We start from the raw sequence: 18234 nt of genomic DNA, 5'->3' as shown, positions 1-18234 counted from the left end.
CCCGCCGCCGGGGGCAGTTTTTCAGCAAGCAGTCGCATGGTGAATGTGCAGTTCACAACTTGTCCACCAGAGCGTTCTGGAGTTGCTGGATGTGTATTTGATGAGATTGATGAGGGAAACCAAGAAATTCCATTAGCCTCCGTAGCGTAGCTCTGAGCAGCTTGTGGCTCTGCTCCACCGTTCTAAAATAGCTTGCACCAACAATTAAAGGTAACGGTAATTTGCCAAAATGTTGAACTATCCCTGTAATGTTCTGAGGGATCGAGACTGATGCAAGATGGCGGCCGTGTGGTGACGCCATGTCATCAGGCATCAGCGCTAGATGAGCCATCTATATATATCCATGGTGTGAAAGGTGTTTTCTCCACCCCAGCCCAGTGTCAGCTGGGACTGGCTCCTTGTCGACACTGAAACTGAGTTTTCCCAGAACAATCTAATCTTTTTTCTCGTCACACCAAACCACTGAATAAAGCTGGAGACACTGTAGTGCATAAGCCAGGCTTCAATCACCACACAAATACACCGAAAAGGAGAAAAAAGACGTGGAAAGCTTGTGCGATGTAAACAAACTCCAAACATTGTAAGTCGACTAAACATGAGAATGTTTAAAAGAAAAGCATTAACAACAAACAGGTCCTACAAGGATAAATGATATGGCTAATGAATGAATGAGCCACTCTTAAATGAATGAATGAACATGCCTGGGTTTTCAGACTCCAGCAGCAACAGACAGAATCAACTGAGTGTTCACTGCAGTGTGTATTGCTCAGGACCCGAGAACATGTAGTGTTCAGTGCAAACATAGTGCGAAATACGGGGGGGTTTGGGGGGGTCGGACCCCCCCGATTAACCCCTTGAGACCCCCTGAAAGACTCAAAAGCAAAATCTGAGGGGGGTCTCAATCTTGTCAAAAAAATAAATAATATAATATAATACAATAATTGTATTGTGGTCAATTAAATGTGTTTAAGATCACCATGTCCAGTATTCATAATTCAAAACATTTATTCGTTTAACATTAAGCTGAACCATGTCACCTGCGCATTATGCAAATTAGCCATGTGCGCCAGCCCAGCGCAGGAGTCGAGCCCACTCGCTATCAGAACAGAGGATCCCGTTCCTCTCCACCCTCTGCCGAAGAAAGTGAAGTTGAGGCCGAGTGCTCTGAAGAAGTAGCCGCAGCCCCTGCTGCTAGCACTGGTGATTGGCCGCTTTTCTTTTTCTTTCTTTTTTTTTTTTTTTTTTTTTTTACACCTAAGCAGGTGGGGTAATGGAAATACCGCAACCCTTGGCTTGACATTAAGGCAGGAAAATAACTTAAGGTAAGAGGCTAGCCTCAAACCCTTCAGGGGTCCGCCCGCTATTCAGACATCCCGCTATTCCGACATCCCTCTATCTAGACATGCCGGTAGTCCGACACTTTTTGATACCGCTATTCCGACACGTCTTTTTTATTTTTTATTTTATTTTTATTTTTTTACAGCTGCGATACCCAGGCGCGTCTCTCTCTCTCTCTTTTCTTTTCAGCATGTCTATCACTGGTTTGATGAGGGAGTGATGTTCTTAATCTCAACAACTCAACTATCAAGTCACAAACAAAACTGACACACATGATAAACAAACAGAACTATGCTGCAGTTTGTTTGTCAAGTTAACCTGTCACCTTCAGCACCACGGACAGCGCCGGGGATGAGCCCGCGGAGCTGCAGCTGTGAGCGTCTGGGCTCTGGGCTTATGGCCTGGGGCCTTATTTATCAAAACTGTAAGTAAGCAGTGTAAAACTGCTGCTACTAAATTTTTTGCTTAGGCCTACGGTGAAAAGACAGCCCAAAATATTTACACCTTTTTCAGATCTATCAAACTGTGCGTGCACAACTCTGCACCTCAACTTTGATAACTGGATCCAAGAATGGTGCGCAGTTGCGCACGTGAACACACCTCCGTCCCGGAATGCCTACACAACCATATGGTCAGCACGTGCATATTAATTAGCCATGTGCGCTCTGTGGAGCGACAACAAAGTGACAACGAAGACAACGGGCGGAGGGAGGGGGAAAGAAAGCGAGATACATGGCATCGGGCAATAAATCAGGCAAAAACCTCCCAAATCTCAACAAAAGGGAGCAGAAAAAAGAATAATCTTATGTAATCTGCCCCTTTATTCCAGACAATCTTTTTTTCTTCTTTTACCTATGTTAAAACAATGTAAAGCAGCAGGATAAACTCAGGTGACAGAATAATAACAGTCTCAGTAGCTGCAGATCAGTGTGCGCTGCTGTGTGCTGTGTGTTTTTAAACTTGGAGGGTGTGTTTTTTCTTCTCTAATAGGCCTATATATTTGTGTATGAGAAACAGTGTCTCAGATGAAAAAATAAAAATAAATCAGAAGGACACGTCTGACTATAACGTAATCAATCAATGTCGGAAAAGCGGAATGTTTGAAAAATAGTAAAGTGCCGCTACTCCGACAATGAAAAAAAAAATGTCGGAATAGTGGGACGCTTAAAAAATAATGTTAATGCCGCTATTCCGACAATTAGAAGTCAATGTCGAAATAGCGGCATGTCTGAATAGCAGCATGTAACCCCTGCTTCAGCATACTATGGCCTGAACCCCCAGTGGTGTTGTTTGGCCAGGCGCCTGTTGTGAGCTATTTGTCTGTGCTTTTTCAATTTTTATGATGGCCCGTTATACGAATGTGATTTGTGGATGTGTTCAATGCTGTGTTTAAACGTATTTGCTAGATGGATGGTTAGATAAGGCTACATGATCGGTCATAGTTGCAGGCTGAGGATCTCGTCGTGCACATAATTGCACGTCAGTCTCCGATCTCCAGATTTATACAGTTGGTTGTTATTCGAGTGCACGAGTTTGGTGTCTTTCATTCATTTTAATTGTTGTATTTTATTTATTGTCTATTCGTTTCTGCATTGCCCTGGTCGCGCGCCAGTCTCCTATACCTGGCATTTATTCATTGTTCAAGTGCGCCAGTGTGGTGCCAATTATTGTCTTTTATTTATTTGAATTATCGTCTATTTATCGTCAATTACTTTCTGCATTGTAGTGCACAACTTTGCCTCTCCTTTTTAGGCTATAGGCTAATTTTCTTGGCTTATTGTAATGTTATAGTCCTACTTTATAAAAAGAAAAAAAAATAACGGTATTGCACAACAATCGCGAGTTAGGGACCCCCCCGAATATTGATGGGTATTTCGCACACTGAGTGCAAAGTTGCTTGGATGAGAGCTGCAAGATGTATTAATGCAGACCAGGCAGGCAGCTCCATCTGACAGGTACATTTCCAACGGGCAATGCACCACTTGTCCTGACACCAGCAGGGTTTGTGAGTCACTAACAAAAGTTGAGGAACTTGTAGGAATTGTTTGCATTAACTTTACTCTAAGGCTTCATTTACTTCCACTGCTGCAGCGGTGCTCTAAGTTCACCATGTTCTCTATCTTATCACCTCATCTCCCTGAATGTCAAACACTGCATTATTCTTTAGAAGATGTAATGGAAAACTGTCACATACAGAGAATCTGTGTTGGTGACCCCATCTTCCAGTTATGTTTTGTTTTTTATTTTCTTTTATATAAAATATATAAATCATTGCAAATGTTTTGGTTGGGTTTTCTGTCTGTAACTTCGTTGGTTTACACTTGACAGTGACCCCATTGTGTAAAAGGCCTCAGAACCCTGATGAAATGAAATGAAGATGTAATTTCACTGCGTTATTAATGAGGTGCACTGATTCCCAGTCACAGACCTTTGTTATGTCTTGCCTCTGTCTGTCTCTGCTGTATCCTTCACTTATTCAGCAGAGAAGTGTGCGTGCATGTGTTTATGTGAGTGTATGTGTGCGTGTGTGTATCCACCCAGTGTCTGATATGAAGCCATAGAGCGCCACTGTTCCCAAAAACCCATTAAAAACACATCAGCAAACCATATTGTTGCACTGGGTGACATGTTCCTCCGCTACCATGAACACACACTATTTATTTAGAGTGACTCCCACACGCACCATCCTGCTGCTGTAAATAGTCACTAGAGCACCAAATATGTATTAATCCAGCACTGGGGAGCTTCTTTTTTTTCTCTATTAGATTGTGACAGTAAGAGGCCCTTCAGGAGATGAGGGGGAGAGAGATGGGGGATGACATGCGACGAGGGTCCTTTTTTCCGAATAGAACTATAGCGTCAGCATGTTAAAGCCCAAGGCCACCAGGACAAGAGTGCTGAGTGGAGTGGGGTTTGAACTTAGGACCTTTTCGGTTGTGAAGCAGCTGTTTTAAAAAGTGACTCACATAGTCAGCCTTTCCAAAGATTTATGTCTTCAATGGGAAACAATGGACTCAGGGCTGAGTTCCAATAAGAAAAGTAAAGTATAAGCTGGTTTTGTCCAGACTGTTGTTATTCTAATGTATTTACAGAGTCTCACTGGAAGGTTTTTCTTTTTTTTTCAATGCAAGTGAATAGAAATGGGACCAAATATATTCCTTTCTAAATTATATGCACACAAGCAGATTGACTTCTTGACACTCCTGGGGTTAAGAAATTAATGAATGATAATAATAATAATAATAATCTTTGGAACATTAATGGTTTCTATCCAATCACGCAATGGTAAAAATGTCAACAGGAGTTTGCTGCCAGTTTCTCACAAACAATAATACTACAGCAAAATAGACTGCTCCCCGTGGCCTGAGAGAGTCTTGGTGGCTGATCAATATAGCTGCCTTCTTAAAATTCAGGACTCGCCCTTTAATGTGAGCCATGAAGTCAATATTTGATGGATGGGACAGATTTATTTGGCCGCTGGTATTTAACCTGCGGTGCTGGCCCGTGTTGGGGGGGCTCGGCAGATTTCAGGGGAGGTCCAAAAGCCTCAGACACTTGGGAGGAAATTGCATTCAAATCAGGCTGAGAACTTGAATATGAATGAATATGAGACAATCAGTCTTTAACACTAACAGCTGAATAATTAAAGCAAATGTTTGCAGCACGTTGGGGAACTAACCATTATAACAGTGGCCTTTGAAAATACAATAAATATCGAAGGAATTATGGTGCAGTCAATCCAAATGAGATCACAGCGCATTGTGCATTGGATCATTAGTGCTCATATACATAACTTGATGAATTATATGTACAGCCATACTGTTTATGCCCCAATTTGCAAAATAGATGCATTGTTACACAGTTATGTGTTGTCCTACCTGTGAAGTGCATCTTGTTCTGTTTGGTAATTTCAGGGCTGTCAGAGCAATTCATAGTGCTCTCATCTTTTTATCTGTTTCTAATTATGAAGCTCCTTGAGAGCAACATTTTACAATACAGCCCTCTTTTACATCCAATAAACTATGGCATGATGTAGAGCTTTTTCTTGAGCGAGTAAGAGACTCAGTAAAAAAGAGTATAACATGGTGATATTTATGCTTTTTTCCCCCCTCTTTCACAGGAGCAAACAGGGAACCAGTAGATCTTGATGTGTTAATGCCCAATCTCTGTAGCTGTCTTGTTATTTTTATTCACTCAGTTCTGTATGTTACAGATGTTTCCTCAGCTCTGACAAACCTAGAACAAACGTGGTCCAGTCGGGTCAGTAAGGAATGGTTTATGACTTTATATTTCTGACTACACGTTTCTTCTTTGCACATTATTATCACATTGCCAAGCTTTGCAGCTGCTTGTTACTATCCCTTTAACTTGTCTTCACAGCCTAGAACCAACTACTTTTTGGTTCCCTTAAAGGGATAGTTCAACATTTTGGCAAATTGGCTCATTGCCATAATCCCTATAGTTTTAGGAGAAGGCTTGTTACTTTTAATTGTCGGTGCAAGATATTTTTAGAACGTCGGAGCAGAGCCGCGAGCTGCTCAGAGCTACGTTACAGAGGCTAATGGGATTTCTTGGTTTAACCCTAACCCTCATCAAACGTATCAAATAACACAATCCAACAACTCCAAAACGCTCTCATGGACAAGTTATGACCACTGTTGTGCGTTCCCGTCTTGCACCGACAATTAAAGGTAACGAACCTACTACTAAAACTATAGGGATTATGGCAATGAGCCAATTTGCCAAAATGTTGAACTATCCCTTTAAGTACCTCCACAGTAGGTGCTGGTGCTCTCTCACTGTTCTGCTCTTCTGGTCCGACTCTATTTTGGATCGGGACTAATTATGCACGGATATGTTTGGGTCAGATCCCACTGATTTTTTGGACCATGAAGACATCTGCTGTACTGACACTGCCAGCCAGTAGGAAAGCAGGGATTGTGGCCATGTCTGAAACAAATTTGATAGCATGACCCTCCCCAAAGATATTGCTAGACTTTTGGACTAGCAGAGATTCCATATGGGGACTGCATGTGTGAACTCTGATTAGATAAGATTGTCTGCTTGTGGTGAGTTATAAAAGTTGAAATTAAAGCCCAGATGAAACGAAGGTTACGATATTGTAACCCTAGTTATGCTAACCCTAGTTAACCCGCGCGATGGCCCACTGAAATTTGCATGTACGTAGCCGGCCAGTATGGCGTGCCTACCTTTCCCGCCCTTTAGCGGGCTATATAAGCAGATGCACCGCCAGCTGCCCTCATTCCACCAAACTTCAGCGTAAGGCGAAAGAGCGGCAGGGCCCTAAGTAGAGGGCTCCGCCTGTGTTAATATAACTAGGGTTACAATATCGTAACCTTCGTTATATCTCACACAGGCTTCGCCCTCTACTGGACTCTATGGGTACAGTAGGCGAAGCCCCGATTTATGTACTCCCTGCCGCGGGAGAGGCTCCGCCCACTGACCACACCAGCTACCGGTTAGGTACCAAGACCCAGTCACCACTTTATTAATTTTAACCACCGTATGGAGTGATAACGGGTCCAACTTCATCCCAGTTAGCAGCACCTGACTAGGCTGGGTGAAGTTGTGGTCTAACCTCGCAGGGGTCTCAACCCTAGACCTCCTGCGCACCTCATTGACAGTGTCCTAGCAGAGCACAGTCCAATGCAGGTGCATGACACCCTGTGGGGATCAAGTATTTAAAACACTTGACACATCCTTCCTCTCACATGTCCTGTGACCCTACAGTGAGCACAGACCTGGAGAAGGAGCCTGATACATCCAAGAGATAGAACCTTATGAACGGGCAGGGTGAAGACCACGATGCCGCCGTACATATGTCCTCAACACTCGCACCACTGAACAGGGCCGTAGACGTCGCCACACTTCTTGTGGAGTGCGCCCGGACCACAGTGGGCGGTTCTCGACCCGCTTGACTGTAGGCTGAGAGGATGCATTTACACATCCACCTCGCCAAGCGTTTCTTGGACAGGGCTCTGCCAGCCGTCCCGTCACCATAACACACAAACAACTGGTCGGTGTTCCTGACAGTGGCTGTTCGGTCGACATAGTATGTCAACGCGCGCACAGGGCATAGGAGATGCAGTTTCGCCTCCCTCGAATCCTCATGAGGGGGAGGGTGAAAAGCCTCCAACTGGATGATTCTGGACCGAAATGAGCTCCTTATGTTCTTAGGAAGAAAGGAGGGGTTCGGTTAAAGGATGGCACCACTGCGGTCCCCGCGAAGGAGTAAACAACTCGGGTGGACTGACAGGGCACACAATTCGCTCACTCTCTTGGCTGACGTCAGAGCAAGAAGCAACGCTGTCTTGAACGACAACACCTTTAAGGAGGAGCGTTCCAAAGGCTCATAGGGGTCCCTTGTGAGGGCCTCGAGTACCAGTGGCAATTCCCACTGTGGTACAGAAGTGCGTACCACTGGTCGTAGCCTTCTGACCCCCTGCAGGAACCGTTTTACCAGAGGGTGGGCGAAGACTGGACCTCCGCCCAACCCTTCATGGCATGATGAGATGGCTGCAGCGTAAACCTTAACAGTCGCGTGAGACAGCCCTCTATCAACCAAAAGCTGTAGAAAGGAAAGAGTGTTTCCCACTGAGCATGTCAGTGGGTCCACTTCCCTCTCTTCGCACCAATGCTGGAAACCTAACCACTTAGCCCTGTAACAGGCAATGGTGGATCCAGCCCTAGCCGCTTGGATGGTTTTCACCACCTGCGCAGTCAGCCCAGTCCGCATTAACCTGTCCCTTTCAGGGCCCAGGCTTGAAGCGACTGGCCCAGGATCGGCAGCGCCTGTATTGCGCCTGCCTCCTGTGACAGCGCCCCCCGGATTTGGGGAATGAGCCATGGTGGGGCCGCCATCATTGTGGTCAGCTCTGCGTACCACGGAGCCGACCGCCGGTCGGGAGCCACCAGAATGACCCTCAGCCGCTCCACTCTCACTCTCTCCAGTAGCTGGGGGATGAGACGGAGGGGGGGGAAGGCATAAAGTAGCCCTCTTGGCCATGGAGCGTGTGCAAACGCGTCCACTCCCAAGGGTGGATGGTCTTGCGGGCTCAGGGAGAACCAATGGGGGCAGTGGGTGTTCGACCTGTTGGCAAACAGGTCCACCGTTGCCCTCCCGAATCGTGTCCAGATCTGCTGTACCACTTCTGGTTGCAGTCTCCACTCGTTTTCCAGGGGGCCGCCCCTTGACATGAGGTCGGCCCCCCTGTTCTCGATTCCTGGAACGTGGAGGGCTCTCAGAGATTGTAGGTGCTCTGAAGCCCATGACCACAGGTTCTCCGCCATCGCTAACAGGGCAGCGGAATGTACACCGCCCTGTCTGTTGATGTAAGCGACTGTGGTGCGATTGTCGGTCCTCACCAACACGTGTCTCCCCCTTAACAGGTGACTGAAGTGTTGGAGAACCAGGAACACTGCCTGTAACTCGAGGAGGTTGATGTGGCGGTCCTCCCCCGGAGGCCACACACCACCTATCGCCTTCCCCAGGCAGGTGCCTCCCCACCCCATCAGGGAGGCGTCCGTGAACACCGACGTGTACGAGGTCACTCGTCCTAGTGGTGTTCCGGTCAACAAATGTCGTGGGGACCCCCAGTACTGCAGGTTGCCCCGCACTGTTGGGGGGACCGTCAGCAGCCGAAACTTCTGCCTCTTGAGGTCTAAGCGTAGGCTGGCGAACCATCTCTGCAGGCGACGCATGTGCAGCAGTCCTAGTGGAACCACCGGGTGAGCTGCTGCCATGTGCCCCAGTGCTTGCATGACGGCCAAGGCTGTGACACGTGGAACCTGTTGCAGCTTGAGAACCTCCTGCTGTAGGGCTGTCCGTCTGGACTCCGACAGAGTGGCTCTCAGGCTGACAGAGTCGAGCACAATCCCCAAGTATTCGGCCCGCTGGTTTGGTTGGGGGTTGCTCTTCTTCCAGTTGATGGCAAAACCCAACTTGGTCAGGTGAAGTATCAACTGAACTGTGTGAAAAATGGCCCATTGTTTGGACCTGGCCATCACGATGAGGTCGTCCAGATAAAAGAAGACCCTCATCCCCTGGCTGCGCAGCGGTTGTAGCGCTGCGTCCACACATTTGCTGAACGTACGAGGGGCCAGGGAATAGCCAAATGGCAGCCTGTTGTATTCGTAGGCTGTTCCCTGGAATGCAAAACGCAGGAACTTCCTGTGTTTTGGTGCCACCTCGACGTGAAAATAAGCGTCCTTCAAGTCGATGGTTGAGAACCAATCGCCTGGTTGGACGAGTTCCAGCAGCCTCCTTGTGGTTAGCATGCGGAACGTTTTGCGACCGATACGTGTGTTCAGGGCACGGAGGTCCAGGATGGGTCTGTAGCCCCCTGTCTTTTTGGGAACCAAAAAGTATGGGGAGTAAAAACCTCGTTCCTTGTCGTGAAGAGGGACAATTGACACGGCCTGTTTTGATAGCAGGTCCTGAATTTCCCCTTCGAGGAACTCTATCTCTTGTTGAGAGGATAGATTCATCTCTTGTATTCCCCTGAACGCTGGGGGGAGCCCGCGGAACTGGAGAGAATATCCTAGTCTGAGGGTCCTGTCCAGCCAGTCTGTCAGTACGCAGCTGCTCTGCCATGCTTTGTAAAAACACGTGAGAGGACGCGCAGACAGCTGTGGAGCAGCTTCTAGAAAGCTGTGGTACACAATTTCGGCCCTCTCCGCCGCCAAACCCGCCATAAACGGGAGTTTGGCCCATGGGGGGCCCTCTGTGAAAGGGCTGAGTCGTCCCTGAACGCACCAGGCCCGTTGTCCGAGCTCGCGGGGCCGTCCGTGAACGCATCTCTGTTGTCCGAGCCGGCGTGGTGTCACCTGAACGCACCACCGCCGCCCGGCACCTCGCCGTCATGACGTCCCTGCTGCTGTTAGATCCGCCCGTGGAAATAACAGCCACAGGACCAGAGCGGTCAGACACGTTGGCCGCTCCACTGCTGTTTACCGGGGAGACAGTTCGTGTTAGCCCGGCCGCTTCACTGGAGCGGCGTGGGTTAAACGAGCGTGAAGCAGCCGTCTCATTGTCCGGAAACACAGCCCTGCCGTGCTGCTGTGAACGATGCTTGTCACCGCTGTAGCCGTTAGCTCGGCGGTGACAATCATCGCTCGTCAGCCGGTCAACACGCTGAGCCGGACCTACCGTGGAAGTGACACGGTGTCGGCTAGCAGCGCGCGGGGCTAACTGTGTGGTCGCTACAACCAGTGGGGAGCGATGTTTTCTTGTGCAGCCTCGCCGGTTGTAGCGCTCATAGAGAGGGACAACGGTAGCTTTTACCCGGTCGACAACGGTGCTCCGCTCTACCGCGTCTCCCACAACGGGATCGGTAGAGGGTGTGTTGTGTGAGTGTGCTTGTGAAACCGTGACCGGGGGGCCTTGCTTGCCGGGCCCGCTGCGGGGATGTGACGGTGTAACACAAGCCACCGGCAGCCTGACCGACGGTGTAGCGGTGACTACACCGGCCGGGGCTGCGCGGCAAGCGGGGAGCATGGTGGAGGTGGGAGGGGGAAATTTTGCTCTGTTAGTGGAGTAACATGTTTTAATAAAAACATTTTTCACATCCACAGAACAGTGAACACAAGCAGAACATACAGAACCATATGAACAATGAGGGAGGGCGGCGAGGCAGTCTGCCGGTGCCGTCCCTCCCGTTAACTGTCACTCTGGTCGCTGTGTGCCCCAGGACAGCTTCGGCCTGGGTGTGCTGCGAGCCGCCGCGGGACGAGACGCGCTGGGGTCCCGTGCGGGGCGTTGCTGAGGCGGGGCAGCTTGACCTCTCCCTTCTGCTTGGCGGCGACAGCGAGTGGTAGATGATGGCTCAGCTGCGCCTTTTCCTCCTCCAGCTTCTTTAGCCGCTGCGTCACCGTAGTGAGGGAGCCAAAGAGACCATCAGTAGAGACCGGTGCAGCCAGAAGATCCTCTCGGTCCCTTCTGGGGAGGGCGGTGAGACCTAGCCAGACGTGGCGAGAGCCGACGACCGACAGTGACATCACTCGTCCGGCAGCAGTAGCAACTCCCTGTATGAGGTTGTTCATCTGACCGATGGTCCGGTCGAGAAACTCCATAGTGTCAGGGGAAGGGGGGGCGTCGCGCGGGAGTGAAGCCGCCGCTGCTACGCCCAGCACACCGAGGTTGTTAGCTGCTGCTGCTAGTTGCGCGCCCAGCTGGAATATCTTGTCAAAATATTCCAGCGTGTCCTTATCCTGCAGCAGCGGTGGTAGTGGCTTTCTGTGCCCTGACCAGCCGGCTGAGTGCGGGATAATGAGCGCAGCCAGAGCGTCTTCGAGCGGGGGCACACCGGGGAACACAGTCTCCGTCTCGCCCTGCACACGCAGGAAAGGCGCCATCCCCGTGACTGTCGCCTTGGTCCTCAGCGGCTCCTGCCAAGACGCCTTCACGCATAGCCAGATGTCGGGAAGCGCTGGGGAGACGAACACGGGCTGGGGTGGTTGAGCCGGGCCGTAGAACCCCTGGCGGAGACGGCTCACCGGCTTCGGGGGCAGCGGGGGGGGCAGGGGAAGCCCGACACACTCCGCTGCAGTCGTCATGACTCTCGGGAAGTCGAGCTTGATAGAAGCGGCGCCAAACACCGTCGAGCCGGCGGAGAGGGAGAGTTCATCCTCCTCGTCTCGTAGCGGCGGCGCATCTGCAGCAGAAGCTGAGGCGGGTCTGGGCGGCGAAGCTTCATCAGGCGGCGTGGAGGTGGTGTACGCTGGAGCGGCATCCTCCTCCTCCATGGCGTCGTCCTCCGACTCCCGCTCTTCCTCCTCACTGCCATCAGGAGACAGGGTGAGAAGAGCTTCACCGCCGGTGAAGTAGTCCGCTCGCTGCTGGCGGCGAACCCGGGGGATGTCTCGGCAGCACGGGCAGGCCGGGCGCTGCTCCAGCCCGGCGGTGGCGTGCTTCCTCCCGAGGCACTCGAAGCAGAGAAGATGTGGGTCTGCCGGCGCGATGATGCCGTTAGGGCAGGCCGGGCAGTTGCGTTGTTCCTGAAGCGGCGACTCCATCCTTGGAGCTAGTGTGACAGTGGGCACTCGCCGACGCTGAAGTAAAAAGGAATGAGGGCAGCTGGCGGTGCATCTGCTTATATAGCCCGCTAAGGGCGGGAAAGGTAGGCACGCCATACTGGCCGGCTACGTACATGCAAATTTCAGTGGGCCATCGCGCGTACGCGATTGGAGGAGAGATATACCCATAGAGTCCAGTAGAGGGCGAAGCCTGTGTGAGATATAACTGGATTTTTGAGGCTGATACTAATGCAGATAGTTGTTCATTTATGAAAACCACATGCATATGAGGAGACATTTGTTCTATATCTCTACCAAGAGACATGCTATACTAATCAAGACATGCTGTGGTAGAAAAATGAACTTGTTAGTGCTCTCTGTTGGAGATATAAAAATGTAAATGACGATGGCAATGCACGTACCGCTGTTTCTCCCTTCCTCTGAGTTTATATACAGTGGGATATATCTGCAATAAGTTTGAGATCTTGTCGAAAACATCCCAATTTCTGTTTTTAGTGAGGCCCTTCTGGGAGTGGAGCTAAAATTTAAATAGTAACAGTACTAGTTGTTTGTGCATGTTTCCGGTTGGCGCGTCAACACTTAATTAGATGCTTGTAATCTCATTTTCTGCTGTGTTTTAATGAAACCTAACTGGTGAATTAAGGGTTTGTTTATCTTGATGAACCAGTTCCTAACAGTAGGAGCAGTAGAGACTGGAAACACATATAATTTGTGTTTCATTTTAACAAATTTTCTTTAGATGTGTTGATGTTGTATGATATTGTGAGAGTTATCATGTTCTGGACTAAAGGAAAAGATGGACTAACCACAGCCTTAACCACCCTACACCATCATTTCAGGTTGGGCAAGTTACTAGAGGAGTGTTCTTGTTGTTTTACAGGCTGCTTCAGTGTCTAATCACAAATGTTTAAAAGTAGACCTTGTAAACTATCTGTGTAGCTAACTTGTAACTACATCAATGAAAACACAATACGCTCTGACAATATAATAACCACACAGCACTTCCCATTGTTTGAAAGAACAGCAAGAACAAGCAACTGTGTAATCAAGCTATTTGGATGTGTTTGTTTAGCTTGTGGGATTCAACAAGGAGAGTGACATCCTTTAAATGAGTTGCTATTCACACCGCTGAGCAAAGAAGTCACAGACACTGTACAGAAATCCATTTGAGTTCAGAACAGCAAAACCATCAAAACTATAGCTTCCCATAAGCATTGCACATACGCTGCCATTGTTCCCATATGACAGCTTTTAATTACAGTGTCATTAAAGTTTGCTGGTTTTCATATTTTCACATTATAGTGAGTGCAATAAAATGACAGTATAACTAAATGGCAAAGATCAGAAGTTCTTTTACTGTTTTCCTTCATCTTGTGTACTATTACAGTGGAGTGATCAGTGCAGGTGAAACAAATGCAGTACCCTTTGCAATGCGTCATCTCTATATATAATTTACATTTTGTGTAGTAAGCAAGGTTGTGTCCAAAAGACTGAGCCAAGGGTGTTTACCACTTGGTCTTTTCTTATAGGTTCATCTTAAAGGTTCATGAAATGGATTAAAACGCTGACGTCCAATGTAAAGATCTGAGCCGGTCCACGAAGGGTTAAGAGTTGGATTAAATGTACCTGTAAATCCTTAAAAATAAATGTTTGTTCTGCCAAGTCATACTCTGTAGTTAATCAAAAAAAAAAAAATCTGCATTTGGCAAAGGGTGGAACAAAATAACATGATTACTTCAACTGAATTAGCATATTATGTTTCTGACAAGTATTTGCAGCCTACAATGCGTTTTATTGACACTGGCAGTGATCCTCTGCACTCAGACAGTTTCCAGTAGGAGGTTCAAAATGCTGTTTATCATTTATTATCACTTTTCTAAGATAGTGAGTACACTGCCAGTCAAAAGGTTGGACACACTTTCTCATTCAATGGTTTTTATTTATTTGTGTTATTTTCTACATCCACAAAGTTAAAAAAGTTGTTATCACATCACCAAACCTCCTCAGCACTGCTCCAACAAGAAAATCACCCATGTGTACACTGGAAGCAGCTCATGAGAAGCATCAATAGTATCAGCATGTTGAGCTTAAAGCAGAAGTCAGCGATCCGGTCAGTTTGGCTAACTTTCTGTCAGCCAATGGAGTTAGCAGTCCCCGCCCTCGTCATGGATCTATTGGTCCTCGTCCCTACGTCACCACCATAGACATATATACATAGACGCCGCATTGGCTGTGGGGCGACGTGCCTACGCGCCGCCATATTGGAACAGGACTGACAGAGGCAGCAGTGCATGCAGCTATGGGGAAAAGAGGAACTCCTCAACCTCAAATTCGCTGAATTTTGGACCGATTTCCAAACGGTTTGATTTGTTAAAAACGTCAGACATGTAGGTATGATACAGGATGCTTGGATATTTTGAAAATGCTGGTTTTACTTTTTTCCCCTATGTTATCAGCAGACAAGCTTCGGAAAATATACCAGACTTCGGTGCCGCATATGGATGTGTTAATAAGGGGAACATAAAAAACAGATCTTGTAGAATCACTTTTCAGAGGTCAGATGTAAGTTAAGGATAATTCTGAGCAGGTTGTTAGAGTGAAATAAACCCAGGACGGACAGAACCCCTCAGCTCCGAGTTCAGGTTCCATTCATAATATCACCAGCACTACATCATCCTGCCTGTTACACAGCTGCTTACTGCTGAAATAACTCATTTGAGACAAAATGTTGGTTAAAATGCGACGTTATTAATCTATAAATTACCTCTGAAAAAGAAAACTACCGGCACGGTTTAACAAGCGGCGTCCCTAGCAACGGCCCGGTTACGTGGTGCTGGTGCTGCGGTTGATGAGGGGCAGCTGTCTGTCTGCTGTCTGCTGCCTGTGTTGTGTCCTGAGAGCAGCCCACGTGAATTTGTTGCCGTCGTCAGTATCGGTACCGGTACAATGCAATCATCGTTGCTGGTACCGGTGCTGGTGCCGAGCAAAGTGTGTTTTGTGTGTGGTCAGAGCTCTGGAGGGGAGGCTGGCTGGCTGCCCAGCACGAGGCACTAATAATAAGCCTATAATATAATAATATATACCCTTAAAAAAACTCCTTAAATAAAGACCTGATCTACATATTTATCATGTCTGACATTTGTTACAAACAAACCCCGTGATAATACCTCTATGGAAGTAATGCACTGTAGGAGTGAGTAGTCCTGTTCCAAGATGGCCGCCCTGTAGGCACGTCGCTCTAGTGGAAGGCAGCAGTCAATGCGGCGTCTATGTATATATGTCTATGGTCACCACATTCACGCGCATCCCTTGGCTGCACACACAGAGAGGACTGCCCCTTTATGCCGTTCTCTCTCCTCATTGGATAAAGGTTGTAGGATACAAGGAAAGTTTTCTCCTGGGCTCAGAGCAGAGCAGAGGGACTGACAGACCCGTGTTTCAGACCAAACACTCTATAGAAGTGATTGCTGTCGGACGATATAACTATTTAAGACTTAGATTAACACAAACATTCCGCTTACTTCTGCTTTAACTGGAACTTGTTAGCTAGCTGAGAACTTACAAGTGCATGTAAAGTTAACACACTTGCTTTAGTATTGTTTTTAGAGACTTGCAAGTATTTTCAACTCTTGACTCTTCTCTGAAAACTAGTAGACGGTGCAACACAGCTAATAAACTCCCCTAAGCAGTTACTGTTAAGATGGTTTCCAATTGGTAATGAAAACCTGCCAAAGTTGACTTCATTGTGTGGCAAGGTGAAGAGGGCCCGGGCGGGCTTCGAACCCCAGAATTAAAGTACTACTACACTTACTTTGGTAACTAGTGGATTCAAGTTTCTACAATCACCTTGGAATTAACTGCAAAAGTTCACTTATTTAAAAAGGTATAGTGCTTATGAAGAAGACCATGTAAGATGAATCAGTTTCAGTAACTCCAGCACCTGCATTCATTGTTGGTTTCTGATGTCCATGACTCATCATCAACAGTCATAAATCATCTGTCCATGCACTGAGACACTGGGGGCGTTTTCAGAGGTGGTGTGGTGATTGTTAAAAATCATGGATGTTAGAGCTGGGACCTCAGATGCCAAACTCTCAGAGATAGAAATGATTCATTGTGACTAAGTGACCTCCCAACTTAAATCCTCCACAAAAACTTCTCATGCCAGGGAGCATTTTGTGTGAGTAGGTGTTGGCATGGCATCCACTTCACAGTCACTTCATACATTCCATCTATCCCTTCCAATGCAACATAAAAGCAGGCATGAATAATAGTACTTCAACACTAGCCATGTCTCACCTAACACATAATCACACGTCTCCCCTCATGTTGTACATCTCCAGTTTAACACAACATGACAGAAGGAGAAAATCACACATTTGACCTTGTGTTTGCTGGGGTGGTTTGATGGAGACGCTGTGATGCATCGACACTCTCCTTCATGTTCATGCAGACTGATAAATTGACAGTGAAAAGCCAGGAAGTGCAGCCACCCATCTACAATGACTCAAGGATTAGATTTTCAGTCTGCTCAGTGTGGGGGGATTAAAGCTTCCTGTGTACATACAGGGCCACCATTAGTTTGATCTCTCACACAGGGACTGGATCTCTTCCTATAGTGCTTCCTAATGAAATCAGCTAGTGTGGCCTGAAACAAGTTGAAACTCCAATCCATCATAATTTCGGTTTAGCATTGTCTGACTTTTTCCAGTTGGTGAGATATCAATATATACTGTGTAGTGTCGACAAAGTATTCAGACGCCTTCTCATTTTGTAGCCTGAAACAACAACAACAAAAAAGGTCTTTGAGATGTTCCTACACCTGGATTTGAGTCCACCAGTGGTCAATTCTTCTGATTGGACAGGATTTGGAAAGCGGGAAACCTGTTCTTTATAAGGGCTCACTGATCGGAAGCCACACCAAGAGGAGGAGGCAACTGCACAGTTTTGGTTATGCCTATGTGTAGCACTCATAGAAGCAGGAACGTGCTTTCACCCCATATTCATCAGCACACAATGGGCTGTAGTCTGCTTCATTCATGCAGCAACCTTCAGTGCAGAAGACATCATTAGAAATCTATTGGATAACCAAGTATGGTGAGAGATAGGAGCCCTGGCCAATTGCTGATATGTTGGGTATAAGGGGTTTGGACTGTGTTAAGAATCAGGATCAGGATGAACTTCATTGTCCCTTGCAAGAAATTTGTCTTAGACAGCAGTGCTATATAACTCAGTGACTCAGATCCGCAGAAGGCAACACAAACATCTCTGCTGCAAAGAAGGTGCCCAAGGGCTCAGAGGTCTTCGTGGTTATTGAATGAAAGACATTTGAACAACAACAAGACTCTGTATAGAGCTGGCTGCCTTGACAAACTGAGTCATCAGGGAGGGAGGTCAAGATGAGAGAGGTGACCAAGAACCTGATGATCACTCTGTGCTGAGCTGCAGACCTCCTGTGTGGAGATACTTCTAGAAGGACAACCATCACTGTAGCTCTTCACTGATCTGAAGGCTATGGCACAAAGCCACATGAAAACTACTAGGATATTTGGAGAAAAGAAAAATATACTGAAAGTCATCTGAGAAAGGGAGGGGAACAAGATTCTCTGATCTGATGAAACCACGATTGAATTGTTTGGCCTCAGTTTTAATCATCATGTCTGGAGAGAACCAGGCACTGCTCATTATTTGTCCAATAACATCCTATTGAAGCGTGATGGAGGAAGCTTCAGGCTGGGTGGGTGTTTTTTTCCAGCAGCGGGAGCAGGGAGGCTGGCCTGAGTTGATGGAAACCTGAGTGGAGTAAAGTTCAGAAAAATCCTCAATCAAACCAGATCCAGA

The sequence above is a fragment of the Trachurus japonicus genome, chromosome 10 (assembly GCF_045865225.1).
Source record: "Trachurus japonicus isolate A0001 chromosome 10, Traja_1.0".
Lineage (NCBI taxonomy): Eukaryota > Metazoa > Chordata > Actinopteri > Carangiformes > Carangidae > Trachurus > Trachurus japonicus.
This window is presented reverse-complemented; position numbering follows the sequence as displayed.